The following is a 15,766-nucleotide window of genomic DNA, read 5'->3' as shown; positions in this document are numbered from 1 at the left end:
ACATGAATGTGCTTGTTTCCTCCCTTCCTGGAATAATATATTTCACTTATTTTCTTTGTTTCACAAGACCCTTGTTTTTCACCTTATTTAACTGTAACCCAGCTTTCTTTAATAATTCTTCACTTGTGCCACAGCTTCAGTTATCCATATATGATTTTGTTTCCAGCATCACTAAATTGTCTGCATGTAACAGACAAATCCTTTTCCCATCTCCCATTTTGCTTTTTTCATTTCACACATACATATTTGAATTACTGCGTTTATTACCAGTACAAAACAAAAACATTCTTAGTGAACATCCTTGTTAAGTCCATTCCTAATTTTTCTTTCCTTTACTCCATCCATTACCAAAGCTTCCACCAATGACATTTCATAGCACATTTTTATACCATTCATTTTTTTCTCTTTCCCCATGTCTCTAGAATCTTAAATATCACTTCATGACTAACTATGTCAAAAACTTTTCTCACATCACATCACTAGACTTCCTTATTTTCTTTCAAAATCATATCCATTATTTCATTTACTATTATTAACATTTTCTTCACCCCCTCTCTCTTCTCTTGATTCTGAAAATCCTTTCACCTGTAACTTCATCCTAAACCTTCTGCGTACCTTTTTCTATTATCTTCATAAAGATTTTATAATCTGTATTTCCCCGGTCTCCAATTTTTTTATATCTTTTCTATCATCTTTTTTCCCAGATAAACTTAATTACTCTAAAAATACCTTCATCTGCTATTCCTGTCTCTATCCATTCATTTACTATTTTAGAGAATATTAATGTTTCTCTTCCATTCATCTTTTTATAACATTCATAACCTAATCCACATATCCACGATGCTTCTTCTTTCCTTCATTTATTAGTTTTTCTTTTTCTCATAGTACTCTCTTTTTCTAGAAAATTTGTAACATTTCCGGGTACTTTTCTTTTTACAATCCACACTTCTTCTTGTGTTACATTTTTTTCATACATTCTACTGACAAGCTTTTACATATTTTACATGATTTCTTTTGGCTTATATTTAATTTTTCCTTCTTCATCAAACATTGCATCCATTCTTCTTTCTCTTATTTTTTACCTCTTTTCCAAAAATGGTAAAACTTCCTCCATTTTTTTTTTATTTAAAAATCATCTTTGTGCCTGATCCAAAAAGGCTTGTATGTAACCACTTACACTGAGAACAGGTGTTTTGGAATCTGGGCCCAGTGTAAGGCTGTTTATAGATAAGTCTTATACTGAAGTAAGTTGTTTACACTGAGAAAAGGTCTTGGAATTGGGCCCTTAGTCTAAACAAAATATCTGTAACTTGTTCTCTATTTTTGCAAACAGCTCTCTTTCTTTTTCTCTGACTCTATCACAAAATTGTTCTATTTATTTTTATGTACTTTTTATAATTTAATTATATGCTCTTCTATTCTTTTACTTCAGTTTTTTTCTTCAATCAAAAATATTTTCTTGCATTTTTATAAGCGTTCCATTAATCTGACCAGTTTTCATAATGTACTCTCATTATCATTTGCTGATTCCTGTTAAATCTTATGTTCCCTTTTCATGTCTTCTATTTAATCTCTCAAGTTAATAGCTATATTCCTTTTCATTCTTTTATTACTTTTTCATCATCCCCTATTCTAGCCCACATAGTGTTTCTATGACCTGAAAACTCAGCTACTTCTAGCCACCTGTTATTTTTTTCATATCTTTTGAATACACAACATAATCTATTTCAGTTCTAAAAGCCACCTTTTATATGTCCATTTTCTGTGTTTCTCTTATTTTTTCAACCCTGCATGTCTCATAACTTGTCTTGTTATTTTAATATGATGTGTTATTGTTCCCTTTCCTTTCTCAAGTTGTATTTAAAATCTCCCACCATAATGATTGCTATATTTAACAGGGCAAACATTTTTAAGTTCCTCAAATGTCTTTTTCCTTTTTATAATACTAATGTATGCATAAACTATGGCATACTAATATATGCATAAACTATGGCCCCAATTCCAAAAACTTGTTCTCAGTATAAGTGACCACTTACACTGAGAGCAAACTGATAGCAGGTGTTTGGAATCTGTGCCCTGTAGTAAGCCTGTTTATAGTTAGGCCTTGCACTGAGGTAACTCACTTACACTGACAACAAGTCATTTTGGATCATGGGAGACTTACACTGAGATTAAATCTCTCAGCATATGGTCCAATGATTATCCTTGCATATATTTCCCTTTTACATATATTACATAGCACTAATCTTCCAGGTACTGCTACAGTAATAGTCAGTATCTTTATCTCTTTATTTAAAAAAAATCTGCCCTCAAAAACATATCACTCCCCATTGAGCATGTAATCTTTTTATTCCATATTGCCTCTCAGCTGAGAGAGTCTGGCTTTTAAGATAGACCACACTGAAGATGACATACTCATTCAACCGCAGCTGACAGGAACTTCCTCCATTTTAAGCTATAGAGGTGTTTATCCCTAGCCTTAACCCAGCTCTAGCCACACCCCAATGATGGTTGCTATAGGTGCTTTATCTCCATGGAACCCCAGTATCCTCCCCCTGACTTGTGCTTTTTGCTACTCATGTCTCCTGAGAGTGAATTTCAGTAGCTTGGGGAGCCAAACTAAAATTTTCCTGTTCACTGGCATTTGTGCAATCCTCCAGTTTCTCAGGAACACTGGTTGTTTGGGAACTACAACACTCTTCCTCTGGAGCAAACGTCTTAACATATTCGTGGACAAAGACAAAAAATAAGAGGGGAGCAAAGAGAGATTTTACATATTGCACTTACAGATTTAGAAAGTGGCTATAATAACAGATTTTGCATTCACATGCATTTTCTGTAGGATATAAAGTCTGAAACTCAAATGTCTACCATTATTTATGGACCTCATCCACTAATTATTTGTCAAAAAGCCATACATTTTAGGAGGAACAGCCCAAAAATATCAGGCAAAAATCTGAACATTCTGCAAAATTCTGGACAGTTGAGAGGTACACCCTGGAGTCAGTAAGCCAGCACTGCATATCCTTCTTGACCTCCAAGTTGTTCCAGCACCTGAGCTGCTATTCAAAGTTGGTTTGTCTTGGTCATAGTCAGGCTTTATCCCTCCATGCTGCAGAACTGGCAATGTCTTGTCATGATGTTGGGTTGTCTTGGTCATAGGCTTTACACCTCCATGCTGCAGAACTGGTAATGTCTTGTCATGATGTTGAGTTGTCTTGGTCATAGTCAGGCTTTACACCTCCATGCTGCAGAACTGGTAATGTCTTGTCATGATGTTGGGTTGTCTTGTCATAGTCAGGGCTTTATCTCTCCATGTTGCAGAACTGGTAATTTCTTGTCATGATGTTGGGTTGTCTTGGTCATAGTCAGGCTTTACCCCTCCATGCTGCAGAACTCGTAATGTCTTGTCATGATGTTGGGTTGTCTTGGTCATAGTCAGGCTTTACACCTCCATGCTGCAGATCTGGTAATGTCTTGTCATGATGTTGGGTTGTCTTGTCATAGTCAGGGCTTTATCTCTCCATGTTGCAGAACTGGCAATGTTTTGTCATGATGTTGGGTTGTCTTGGTCATAGTCAGGCTTTACCCCTCCATGCTGCAGAACTCGTAATGTCTTGTCATGATCAACATCAAAATAGCAGAACCATTATTAATGAACTTAATATTTACAAAAATCCACAGGTCCAAAAGTCCAAAGGTTCTACAGACTTCAGAACTTCCCCTCACAAAATCCATATTCCTGTTCTTTTTCTAATAAATACTTAATATTGTTACTTTTTATCAACAGAACTTGTTCAGGGCCGACAGTTTTAAATAAATCAGTGTTTACTTGTATGATTTTTCAGTTAGTTTACACAGTCTGTTTTACACTGCTTGTCTCAATACGTAATTCAGTTTGCTTGTGTTTCAGAGTAACCACACGTTTCTATGTTTACAGTGTTAGTTGAGGCTATTTTTAATACTTCTAAAACTAGCTTAAACATGTATGTCGTCCATCGACAATTTTTTTTTAAAGATTATTAATGTAAATTTCCTTGGGCCCTTCCTCTGTGAATGCTGTCTTCAAATTATTCAGCCCTGCATGGTTTAGAAGGTAGTATACTTTGACCTTTCACACTACTAGCTCTAATGTAACTGGGATCAGCACTATCTGCATGAAGAGAAGAGTAAACGTACATTTCCTAAATTTTCTTCATTTCTTTCTGTTTGCATTGTTGTCTACATAAATGTAATGTCAAGGAATTATTAATAATAATAATAATAATAATAATAATAAATTATTATTATTGTTATTATTATCATCATCATCATTACTGTTGTTGTTTTGTTGTTGTTATTATTATTATTATTTTTTTTATTATACCAATTTGCATTAAATTTCTGGAACTTGAAGGAAGAATTCAAAAAATCCATTTGAATAGTTGCACAAGTGCAGTCTACAAGAAAAACACTGAAACCCAAAGTAGAAGGAACTGTACACAATGGAGGATGAATAGGATTCCACACCACACTTTAATGAACAATTGGATTAAGCGCTTTTGTCCCTGACAAACTGGGGACTTCATCAGAATCTACAGAAACAATATTAAAACCTGTTTAAATAAGTGAAAAGCTTTTCCAATTGGATAAAATACTTCCAATAGATACAACATTGACTAATCACATGGTCTGCTTGTCAAACTTTCTCATGTTTTTCCTCAAGGAAGAATGCACAATGAAATGTATAAAATTAAAAAATATATAAAATATTTAAAATAAATGAAATGCCACTGTTTGCTTAAGACCATTATGAAAATATTAATTAAACACATTGCATTAAAATTCTTTGGCCCTCTAATACCCATACCATACCCTGTCTGCTTTTTCCTTTAAAACAGGAGCAATTGAAATGAATTCATGTAGACCTGGCGGAAAATCTGTAGCCAGTCTTAATTACCACTTGGTTTCCCTTTTGTTTAACAGGGTTTTCCAATCCTCACCCCTAGGATTTGTTGAAATCTGTTCGATAATGCCGAAGGTGAATTTTCTAAACCCTTATAGCTTAATGAGTGTACATATAAGGCATTGGTCTCTGTTTTATGTTTGAGATTGTACAAATGTTCATAAATCCTATTTCTAAGTGCTTGCTCGGTCTTCCCAACATAAAATCCTACACAGTTGTCACAGTTTGCCAAATACACTATTTTAGTAGAACCACAGTTACCTTTTTTAACCATGATTTTACTGTATATTTTATTTTCTAAGTTGATCTCCACATTCTTATTAATATAACCACACTGATTGCATGAACTACAAGGTCTCATGCCTATCCCACTGGCCGCAGTGCCAATACTTCCATTTTCCAAAAAGCTCTTGGTGTTTACACTGTTTTTTGTAATGAAGAGTGGTTGGTCACCTAGAATACTGTTCGCCATTGGGTCAACTCTGAATATGTTCCAGTTCCTCCTTATGATGTCCTTTATCCCCCTGGATACATGATTATATTGGACGATTCATGCCTTCTCATACTTTTTACCAGACCCCGTACTCTCATTGTCAAGATGGACCTCACTAAGTGAACCTTTCCTCAACAGTGGCAAATATCTAACCCCCCAGTTTTTATAAACCTCATTAACAATGTCTTCTACCAATTTTTTGGGTAACCCCTCTCACAGAACATTTCTACAACTTTAGATAGCTCTTCCGTAAGCTCTTCAAAGTGGGAGGTCATTCTTGCCACCCTTATAGCTTGTCCTTAACCAGGCTCTTCTTTTGGCTAATGGGGTGACTACTAGAAAAATCCAAGTAAGAGCTGCAAAATGTACTCTTACAGTGTACATTGAATTTGAATCCTTCATTGGTATGTATAATTCTAGTGTCCAAATAACCTATCTCACTCTCATGACAATTATAAGTAAATTCTAAAAAATTAGTGCTCTGGTTCAGAAATCTTATAAAACCATCCACTCTCTCTCCCTTTTACCTTTCCATAATATAAATAAGTCATCCAAGAATCTAACATACAGGTGTATGTGACACCAGAACTCGCTGTTAAAAACTTTTCTCCTCTCCCATCCCAAAAGAACAATATTAGCATATACAGGGGCACACGCTGCCCCCATAGCTACCCCCTTAGTTTGTTGAAAATATTGCCCTTTAAAAACTATATAGTTGTTTTCCAAAAATAAGGGCTATAAGCTCACAAATGAGGGTCATTTGTTTATGATTCAATCTGGAACATGAAAAAAGAGTTTCCTCGAACAATTCTAAACCTTCCACCTTAGGTATACTGGTGAAGAGATCCCTGACATCTATGGTAAAAAATAACAAGTTCGCAGACCAAAGCTGTTCCTTAAACTGACCCAGAAATTCCCAGGAATCCTTCACCAAATGACGAGCGTTCTTGACCACGTGTTTAACCTGTTGGTCCATGTATATTGCCAGTCTATGGGTTTTGGACCCATTAGCAGATACAATAGGCATAAAAGGTGGTGCAGTAATGCTTTTGTAGACCTTGGATATACCAACATCGCAGGCACAATGCGGTTACTGTGAAATAAAAATGCATATGTATCCAGACTGATATGTTGACTTGTAACATATTCTTCTAAACAGGAGTCAATCCTACTATAAGAAATATTAAATTGATTTCTGGATACCTGTACGTAGGTGTCTTCATCAAACAAAATATTGTTCATGACGTTGGAATAGTCTTCTGTGTTATAGAGGAACCCCCCCCCCCTTTGTCAGCTGCCATGATACATATAGTTGGATCCTCCCTCAGCTGCTTCAATAATGAATGTTCCTCCTTAGTTAAATTACTATGGAATTTGTCCTTACCCATACAAAAATTGTAAATATCCTCAGTTACTATTTTCTCAAAAGTACCTAACAATTGTTTAAGGGCTGGATTAAAAATACTTCTCTTCCTAAGTGTAACTAGACCACTATTTGTACTCATCTCCATTCCATTCCCCTGTTCTGAGAAAAAGAAACGGAGGTTCGATTTTCTGGTGCATAGCTTGATTTCCATTACAATATCTGCTATATCTGCCCTTCTCCTGGGTACAAATTTAAATCCTTTTAAAAATAATGAAAAAAATTCTTTAGTGCTGACCTTATCGCTGTAATTGTAAATTTCGTACCCTTGGTGGGTATGTAAAATTGACTCCCTACTTTGGATCTTTCCGAGTGTATAGTAGGGGAAAATCCTGAGGGAAATCATTGGAATTGATAACCTCCTGTGACCCAGGATAGTAACTACCTGCGGCCTCCGGTCCATTTCCTTCGAAATCTCCTGTCCTATTATATTCACTGTGTACCATGTCCCTTTGGTATTTATAACCTGTAGGCCGGGGTAATATCTGAGAAAGAGGATATGTTGTATTGAAAGATTAGCCAACAGGAGAATAGAGAAAGAGAAATATTACCCCAATTATACCAGTTCACTACAGAAACAACCTTCCCATTGGGGGAAAGGGAAGAACAGGAATTAATCCAAAGTAGGGAGTCCATTTTACATACCCTCCTTAAACGCAAATAAAATAAAGCTGCAGCCCAAAGCTCAAAATGAAAGGATGGTCTTTTATTCCACTGAATTCGCACTTTTAGTTGAAACAAACAGACACACAGTTGACTAAGCTCTTTCACCTAGCATTACAGCTAAAAAGGCATCTTAAGAGTCAAATGTAGTAGTGCAAGGCACACTGTTTAAAAATGTAGGTGGTAACATAATTATGACATAACTTCCTTGATTGCCAGTGTTAACCTTCTGTTTTCCAGTTAAAATTAGTTAAAAATGTTCACATAACATCATATTTAAATTGTACCCAACTATTATAAACTAATTATTTACACATACAAAATATAAAAAATACATAGAATATACAAAACAATAAATGACAAGATGTTAATGAAAACCATTCATAGCAATATTTAATTTATTGACTCTGTTCCCCTTAAGCCAGTTTTAAAATCTAAGAAATTAAAATAAACTAAATATTACTATGAATGGTTTTCATTAACATCTTGTCATTTATTGTTTTGTATATTCTATGTATTTTTATATTTTTTATATTTTGTATATGTAAATAATTAGTTTATAATATAGTAGGAGGGTTGATGGAATTCTTTGCATTTTAATGCCTGTTTTAAACTTGAAAAAGTGTATTTAAACAGATGTTAATTGATACCTAATTGTCTGATGAAGCAACGTTGAGCATTGCAAAAGCGCTCACAATCATTTTTTATTAAGGCAGTGGATTTTATATGTATCATGGATCATTTACTTCTAGTTACCTTCAGCCATTTGGGTATTTATTTTCATTGAACTGTAGTTTGCCTCGCATTTTGGGTCTGTGTGGGAAGATTTGCTGTTGTTTGTTGTTTGCGAAGATGGCATAAAGTAACGTGGCTCATAATGAAAGAGAAGGATCTGCTACCTGTTACAACAGTGGACAGTTGACTTTTTCATCTTCTAGCAGGTCAGCAGAATCCCTTGTTATTAACTGGCCCTCTGGACATTAACCAACATTCGACTAATTCCAATGGGAATGACCATGAGGTACGAGCATTAAAAAAAGCAATAGAAAATGATTTATATAGATTTAAGTGGCTTCAGTGCCAACATTATAATTATGAAGCCTGCTTAAGTATGAATGTGGTGCCACGGGGTCTTCGCGAGTTAAACATGCCAATGTATGGCAATACATATTCTGCGCTTTTAGCATGATGGCAAAAAATAAACTTAGAAACTAGCAGAGCATATCTTAAGCTGATAATAGATATTTTTCAGCCGATGGAACATGAGCTGAATGAGAAGATTTGTCAGCAGCAGCGTGAGTTGATGCTAGTATATGGGGAAGATCTTACTGAACTCTTTATGAATTAACTTATTGAAAAAATACTTCGTTATGAAGGGGGAGTGTTAGATCAAAAGAAAAAGAAATTGTATAGAGATGAGGCTGATTTCTCCAATCAACATGTATTTACTTGGCTGAGGGCTACTGAACAATGAGAACATCATTCCACCAATTGACAGCCACAATTTAGTAGACTGGCCAATGAACTTAATGAGGAAACAGGGCTGACCAATTAACAGAATAGAGGGTGAATTCCCTCATCTGAGCAGCGCGAGAAACATAGTACGAATCATCAGCTGCGATTTGAAAAGGTGACCAATGAGCTGATGGAGGAAATAGGGTCAATCAATCAACAGCTCAGAGGGAGTGTCTCCTCACCAGACCCTGCAGCCTCGGTTTACTCTACACTGATGGAAGTTCCACCTAGTTCATTGGGAGTAGAGGGCGTACAGCCGGCATTGGCCCCAGCAGCTGTTGTAAGATGGAAAATTATTGTGGACACCAAGCAACAGGTTTTTCCAGTGTTTCCATTATCCTTTCAAACAGGGAGAAGGAAATCAATGGAGCAGGAGTCACCGAAGGGAGGACAGAAGCAGAAAGAAGCCCTGGTGTCACTACAGTCGCACACGCTGAAGAAAATGTGGGGGTATGGACAGGAGGGCTAGTTTGGAACTTATCTGACCATGAATTGACTGCAGCAGAGTTTTCTTTGCTCAACAAAGGTTTGGGTTTTATACCTTCCAGCAACACAGATATCAGTGACTTACCACTTGGTCTATGGTTATTTACCTGAAATTTTGCTTTGAAAATGCAATTTAATAGTATGGATAGTATAGCTGAGTCATGATATAAAAGGACAAGTCCTTATGTACCTTTACTACCACATAATGTTGAAACTTTTTTAAAAACATGTGAAAATGCTATATATGCTTATGATTTCAAGAGTGGTGTTAGAGGAAGTAATTTATCAGTAGTTGAAAGACAGGCTTTGTATGATTTACAGAAAAATACTAATATAGTGATTCGCCCCTCAGATAAAGGGGGTCCTGTCGTAATATGAAGTTCACAATTTTATTATGAAGAGATGACTGAGATGTTATCAGACATAACAGTATGCAAAATTATATAACTGGATATTGTGGAAAAATGAGTAAGCACATTTTTGATACTCTATATGAATGTTTGTGTATAGGAATGCTAACTAAAGAATTGATTCAATTTTTTATTGTTGAAAAAATACTGGTTCCACGATTGCATGGTCTGCCAAAGGTTCATAAGAACCCTAAGTGCTCCAAGTTTAGACCTATAGTAGCAGGGGTAGGATGGCTTATGGAGCCCTTCTCAATTTTTTTGGATGGAGAATTGAGAGACGTGTTAATTGATGTCCCCCATGTACTTAAAGATACTGAGCATTTTTTGGGTGATCTTTATAGAGCAGTGGAAACATCAACACCAATGGAATTGGATATGCTTGTTACACTAGATGTAGTTTCACTCTTTACATGTATATCGAATCAACAGGGCATAAGTATGGTAACATCTGTCCTGTTGAGACATGGTAAATTGTCTATACAGCATATAGATTTCTTATGTATGCTACTGGAAATTGTTCTGGAGCATAATTTGTTTATGTTCAATGATGTTTGTTATTGGCAAGTATCGGGGTGGCCGTGGGCACTAGCTGTGCAAACACATATGCTAATCTGGTCATGGTGGACTGGGAACAGCAACACTTGATAGGGGTTAACCCTCATGTCGTGTTTTACAGACACTTTGTAGACGACATTTTTGTTGGTTGGAAGGGGGATGAGGATAGTCTGCAATTATTCTATCAATGTTTGAATAATACTAGTGATTTTCTGTGTTTTACCATGAACCACTCCAAAGTATTGATTTTTTGGATGTTACAGTCTTCAAAACTGGCAAGGGATGGTGCACCAGGCTACATAGGAAAAAAATGTTATTGTCCAGCATTTCTCCATCAAGACAGTATGCATACACAGCACATTTTCCTAAACATAGTCAAAGGGCAAGCTATGAGGGTGTCACGCCTCTGTTGTCAGGAAGAGGAATATTTAGAAGAACTATGTAATTTAAAGGATGATTTTTTGGTTAGGGGCTATAACCCACAAGAGGTTGATTTGGCTTATTCAAAGGTGCTGAATGAGAGGAAAGGGAAGGCTAAGCCTTATTTCTCTGAAAATGCATTAATGCAACATAAAGAGAGGAGGCATAAAGATCCTTCTCAGATTTCCATGGTTCTCCCTTATGCACAAGATGCTGATACATTTAAAAACATCATACAGAAGAATTGGCATATTCTCTTGGTGGATGATGAAGCTACTAGAGTTGTGGGTTCATGACCCTGTTTTATTTATACAAATAAGAATAATTTGAAGCAACAGTTGTGTTAATCCAAGAACAGTAAGAATAGAAGAGAATATCATGTATGGCCCACATAAATGTGGTAACTGTGCATATTATATGTTTATAGATGAATCAAGGTTCTTTAAACGGGTCTGTATCATAACCGCGAAACCCTGTTTCAGCGAATATGTAAACATCGACACATATTGCGCAAACCACGAATACACTGAATGCCCTAAACCACGAAATTCAAAATCTCGAATCGGCATAGTTGGCCCTTCTGCGTTATAGCTCCATAAGGTAAGTGTGTGATAGTTACGGACCTTAGGGTTAGAGTGCGGGTTAAGGTAAGTGCATAGATAGTAATGTATGTAAGGTTTAGTGCAGGGATAGAAGTAGGGTTTTGTTAAGTGTATGTGTGTGTGGATTATTTATTTTGTTTGGGTATAGCTCATCAAGGTAAATGTGCGATAGTTACAGACCTTAGGGTTAGGGTGCGGGTTAAGGTAAGTGCATACATGGTAGTATATGCAAGCTTTACTTTAGGGTTAGAAGTAGGGTTTTGGTTAGTGTATGTATGTGGTTTATTTATTTTGCTTAGGTGGGTAGTATGTAGTGAGCGGTGGGGTTGGCCAACTAAGCCGGTTCGAGATTTTGAATTTTGTGGTTTAGGGCATTTGGTGTATTCGTGGTTCGCGCAATATGTGTCGATGTTTACGTATTCACTGAAACGGGATTTCACGGTTATAATATAGACTCCTTTAAGCACCCAGGGACAGGGCATCTGTGGGAATTAAAAGCCAATGCAGACTGTAATACTCTAAATGTGGTCTATGTGGCACACTGTAGGATCTGTTTTCATTTTTATGTAGGCAAGATGAATTGTCACCTCAGAGAATGGATCAGGGACCACTTATATTGTACAAAGAGGGGTTTGGACTATAGTGCCTTGGAAAAACATACACTGTCGATAGATGAACAACACACTTTTCTGTTTCAGGTGCTTTATGCCCAGGCTATGAATAATAGATTAGGAGACCATGTTAATCAAACAGAGTATGTGGAGCTTCAGTGGATTCTGAGATTAGGGGCTCATAGAGGGCTGGCCTTAAATGACTCTGTTCCCCTTAAGCCAGTTTTAAAATCTAAGGAATTAAAATAAACTAAATATTACTATGAATGGTTTTCATTAACATCTTGTCATTTATTGTTTTGTATATTCTATGTATTGTTTATATTTTGTTTATGTAAATAATTAGTTTATAATATAGTAGGAGGGTTGATGGAATTCTTTGCATTTTATTGGCTGTTTTAAACTTGAATAAGTGTATTTAAACAGATATTAATTGATACCTAATTGTCTGATGAAGCAATGTTAAGCATTGCGAAAGCGCTCACAATCATTCTTTATTAAAGCAGTGGATTTTATATATATCGTGGATCATTTACTTCTAGTTACCTTCAGCCTTTTGGGTATTTATTTTCTTAGAAAATAAAATGCACAGTAAAATCTTGCTTAAAAAAGCTAACTGTGGTTCTACTAAAAGAGTGTATTTGGCAAACTGTGACAGCTGTGTAGCATTTTATGTTGGGAAGTCTGAGCAAGCACTTAGAAATAGGATTTATGAACATTTCTACGATCTCAAACATAAAAAAGAGATCAGTGCCTTATATAAATAATTGTTAAGCTGTAAGTGCTTTAGAAATTTCACCTTTGGCATTATCGAACAGATTTCGACAAATCCTAGGGGTGGGGATTGGAAAACCCTGTTAAACAAAAGGGAAACTAGCAATTAAGATTGGCTGCAAATTTCCCACCAGGTCTAAATGAATTAATTTCAATTGCTCCTGTTTTAAAGGTAAAAGCAGACAGGTTTTGGTAGGGGTATTAGAGGGCCAAATAATTTTAATGGAATATGTTTAATTAATATTTTCATAATGGTCTTAAGCAAACAGTGGCATTTAATTTATTTTAAATATGTTATATATTTTTTATTTTATATATTTCATTGTGTCTTCTTTCTTGAGGTAAAACATGAGAAGGTTTGACAAGCAGACCATGTGATTAGTGAAGGTTGCATCTGTTGGAAGTGTTTTATCCAACTGGAAAAGTTTTTCACATATTTAAACAGGTTTTAATATTGTTTCTGCAGATTCTGATGAAGTCTTCAGTTTGTCAGGGACAAAAGCACTCAGTTTGATTGTTCATTAAAATGTGGGTTGGAAACCTATTCACCCTCCATTGTGTACAATTCCTAATACTTTGGCTTTCAGAATTCAAAAAAATATCAGAGATCCTATATAGGAATTAGAGATGTTTTGCAGATTTTATGAACATTTGTATAGAGCAGAGGAATGTGGAAACCAAGAAAGAGCATAAATGGAAGTATTTATGGAAGACTTAATTAAGCCAAGGTTAGAGGTAAGTGAGGCTTAACAACTAATAGTTAAGAAAGGTGGAGATAACATTGAAATGGTGCTGTATAATCAATGTGCAGGGAAGGCTCTAGGAACAGAGAGTACTCCTGTGTAAGTTTGGAATTTAGGGGGGAAGAAAGTGATACAGATCTGGAAGATTTTATTCAACACTATTTTAAAAGGAGAGGAAGTGCCAACATCACTGTGTTGTCTGTATTAACCAAAGAAGGTAAAGACACACCAGACCCAGCTTCATATAGACTCATTTCAATTTTAAAGTATAATTGTAAAGTGTTTATGTATATACTAACTAAAATAATGTCTAAGATAGAGTGATAGATATGAATAAATGTGGTTTTGTGGAGGGGAGGCAAACTTTGACAGCATTAATAGAACAATGATGATCGAGAAGGAAGCAGAAAGTATAAAAATACCACTGTTGTTGGTGGGTCTTGATGGAGAGAAGGCCTTCCACAGAGTAAGCTGGTTTCATGAGTAGGGCAATGGAAGTATTTGTATTACCTGATATAGTAATAAGATCAGTTAGGGGGGTTTATGAAGGATCAGAGGGAAGGCTTAAAGTGGGAGGGTTCCTCTCCAATAAATTGTGTTTGAAAAGAGGAACCAGGCAGGAATGTCTTCTGTACTCTTTGTTATTTGATTTGTATTTAGATCCATTGGTAATCAAAATAAGGGACTAAGAATTTCAAGGATACAATTAGTATGGTAATAAAGAAAAGTTGGCTTTATTTGCAGATGATATTATTTTGTAATTCATAATTCCAGAAAAGGACATCTCAGTGTTGTGGAACATTTTGGGAAAGTTTCAAGTCTTTCTGGGATATAAAACTTCTGAAGATAAAACAAAGGCTATAACTATTAACTAATCCCCCACTCATGAACTGGTTCAGCAATACCCATATTTATGAGGACAGAGTCTTCATCTCCTTTTGGCTGCACCAGTTTGGGGTCACCATAGTGGTGGATTAATGGTCCACAGAACGAGTGGCAGTAGAGTTTCACAGTCTTGAAATGCTGCCTCGTGCCCAACCTTCCTCAATAAAATAAAGTATTTAGGAGTATGGATTAAAAAGGCTTCTGTTATGGCTTTTATGGATATATGGGAAGAACCTAAAGAAAACATAACACAAAAAATGAGAAACTGGATGCTCTTTTTTATGGCTATGCTTAGTTGAATACAAACAGTGAACATATTTTTAGTCCCTTTAGTTTTATATACAGTTCTGGCATATTTTTAAAAACCACAGGAGAAGTTGTGGACAGTAATTAATAAAGAGTTGAAGGAATTTATCTAGGAGGGAAGAGAGCAAGAGTTAAGTGGGTCAAGTTGACCATCCCACTAGAACAAGGAGGTTTAGGATTACTATATTTGAAGGGATATTTTAGAGCTACATAGTTAAGGCTCAGATCCAAAATGAGCAGCAGGTTATCATTCAAATGGGAAAGAGAAGATGATGAAGTGGGGGAGAAGTTCAAGAGATAAGGATGAAGATCCTTAAGAAGAATAACACCACCCAACAAGAATATTATATTCATAATGTTGCAGAAAGTATTGTAAGAGGTAAGCCAACATGGGAATGAAGAAAGGAGATTTTGTCAATAGGAAATACTGCAAGTTGTGGTACAGAAAATAGGCAAGAGGGGGCTGGAATTTACTGCAGAAAACTGGCAACAGAACCAAGGTATTGGGAACAAATAACTGGAGATGGAAATACAATATACTGATATGAGGCCAAGAAGAAGTTCGTATTGCACATTAGAGAATGCCTTCCCTACTAGAGACTGATATCAGAATACAGGCAAAGAGATAATGATAGGGGAGTCCTGTGTGAAAGACCTGCTGTAGTATAGTTTTAGATGAATCTAGAACAGAAGCTACTGTTAAGAAATGGATAATTACTATAGCATATACAATATTGCAAAATAAGTGTAAGAAAGTGGGAAGAGAAAACAGAAAAGCAATTTGCAAAAGAACAATGGTAGGACATATGGAACAAAGATCAAAGGTTTCAGGATTTTTACTTGGGAGTATTTGCAGAGGTGTTGTTGGACCCCAAGCAGGCTGCAAAGAATTTTTCTTTACGTGGATAACAAACGTTGGAGATGTAAAAGGGAAG

This window comes from Protopterus annectens, chromosome 10.part0, assembly GCF_019279795.1.
Source record: "Protopterus annectens isolate FY-2018-M chromosome 10.part0, PAN1.0, whole genome shotgun sequence".
NCBI lineage: Eukaryota > Metazoa > Chordata > Ceratodontiformes > Protopteridae > Protopterus > Protopterus annectens.
This window is presented reverse-complemented; position numbering follows the sequence as displayed.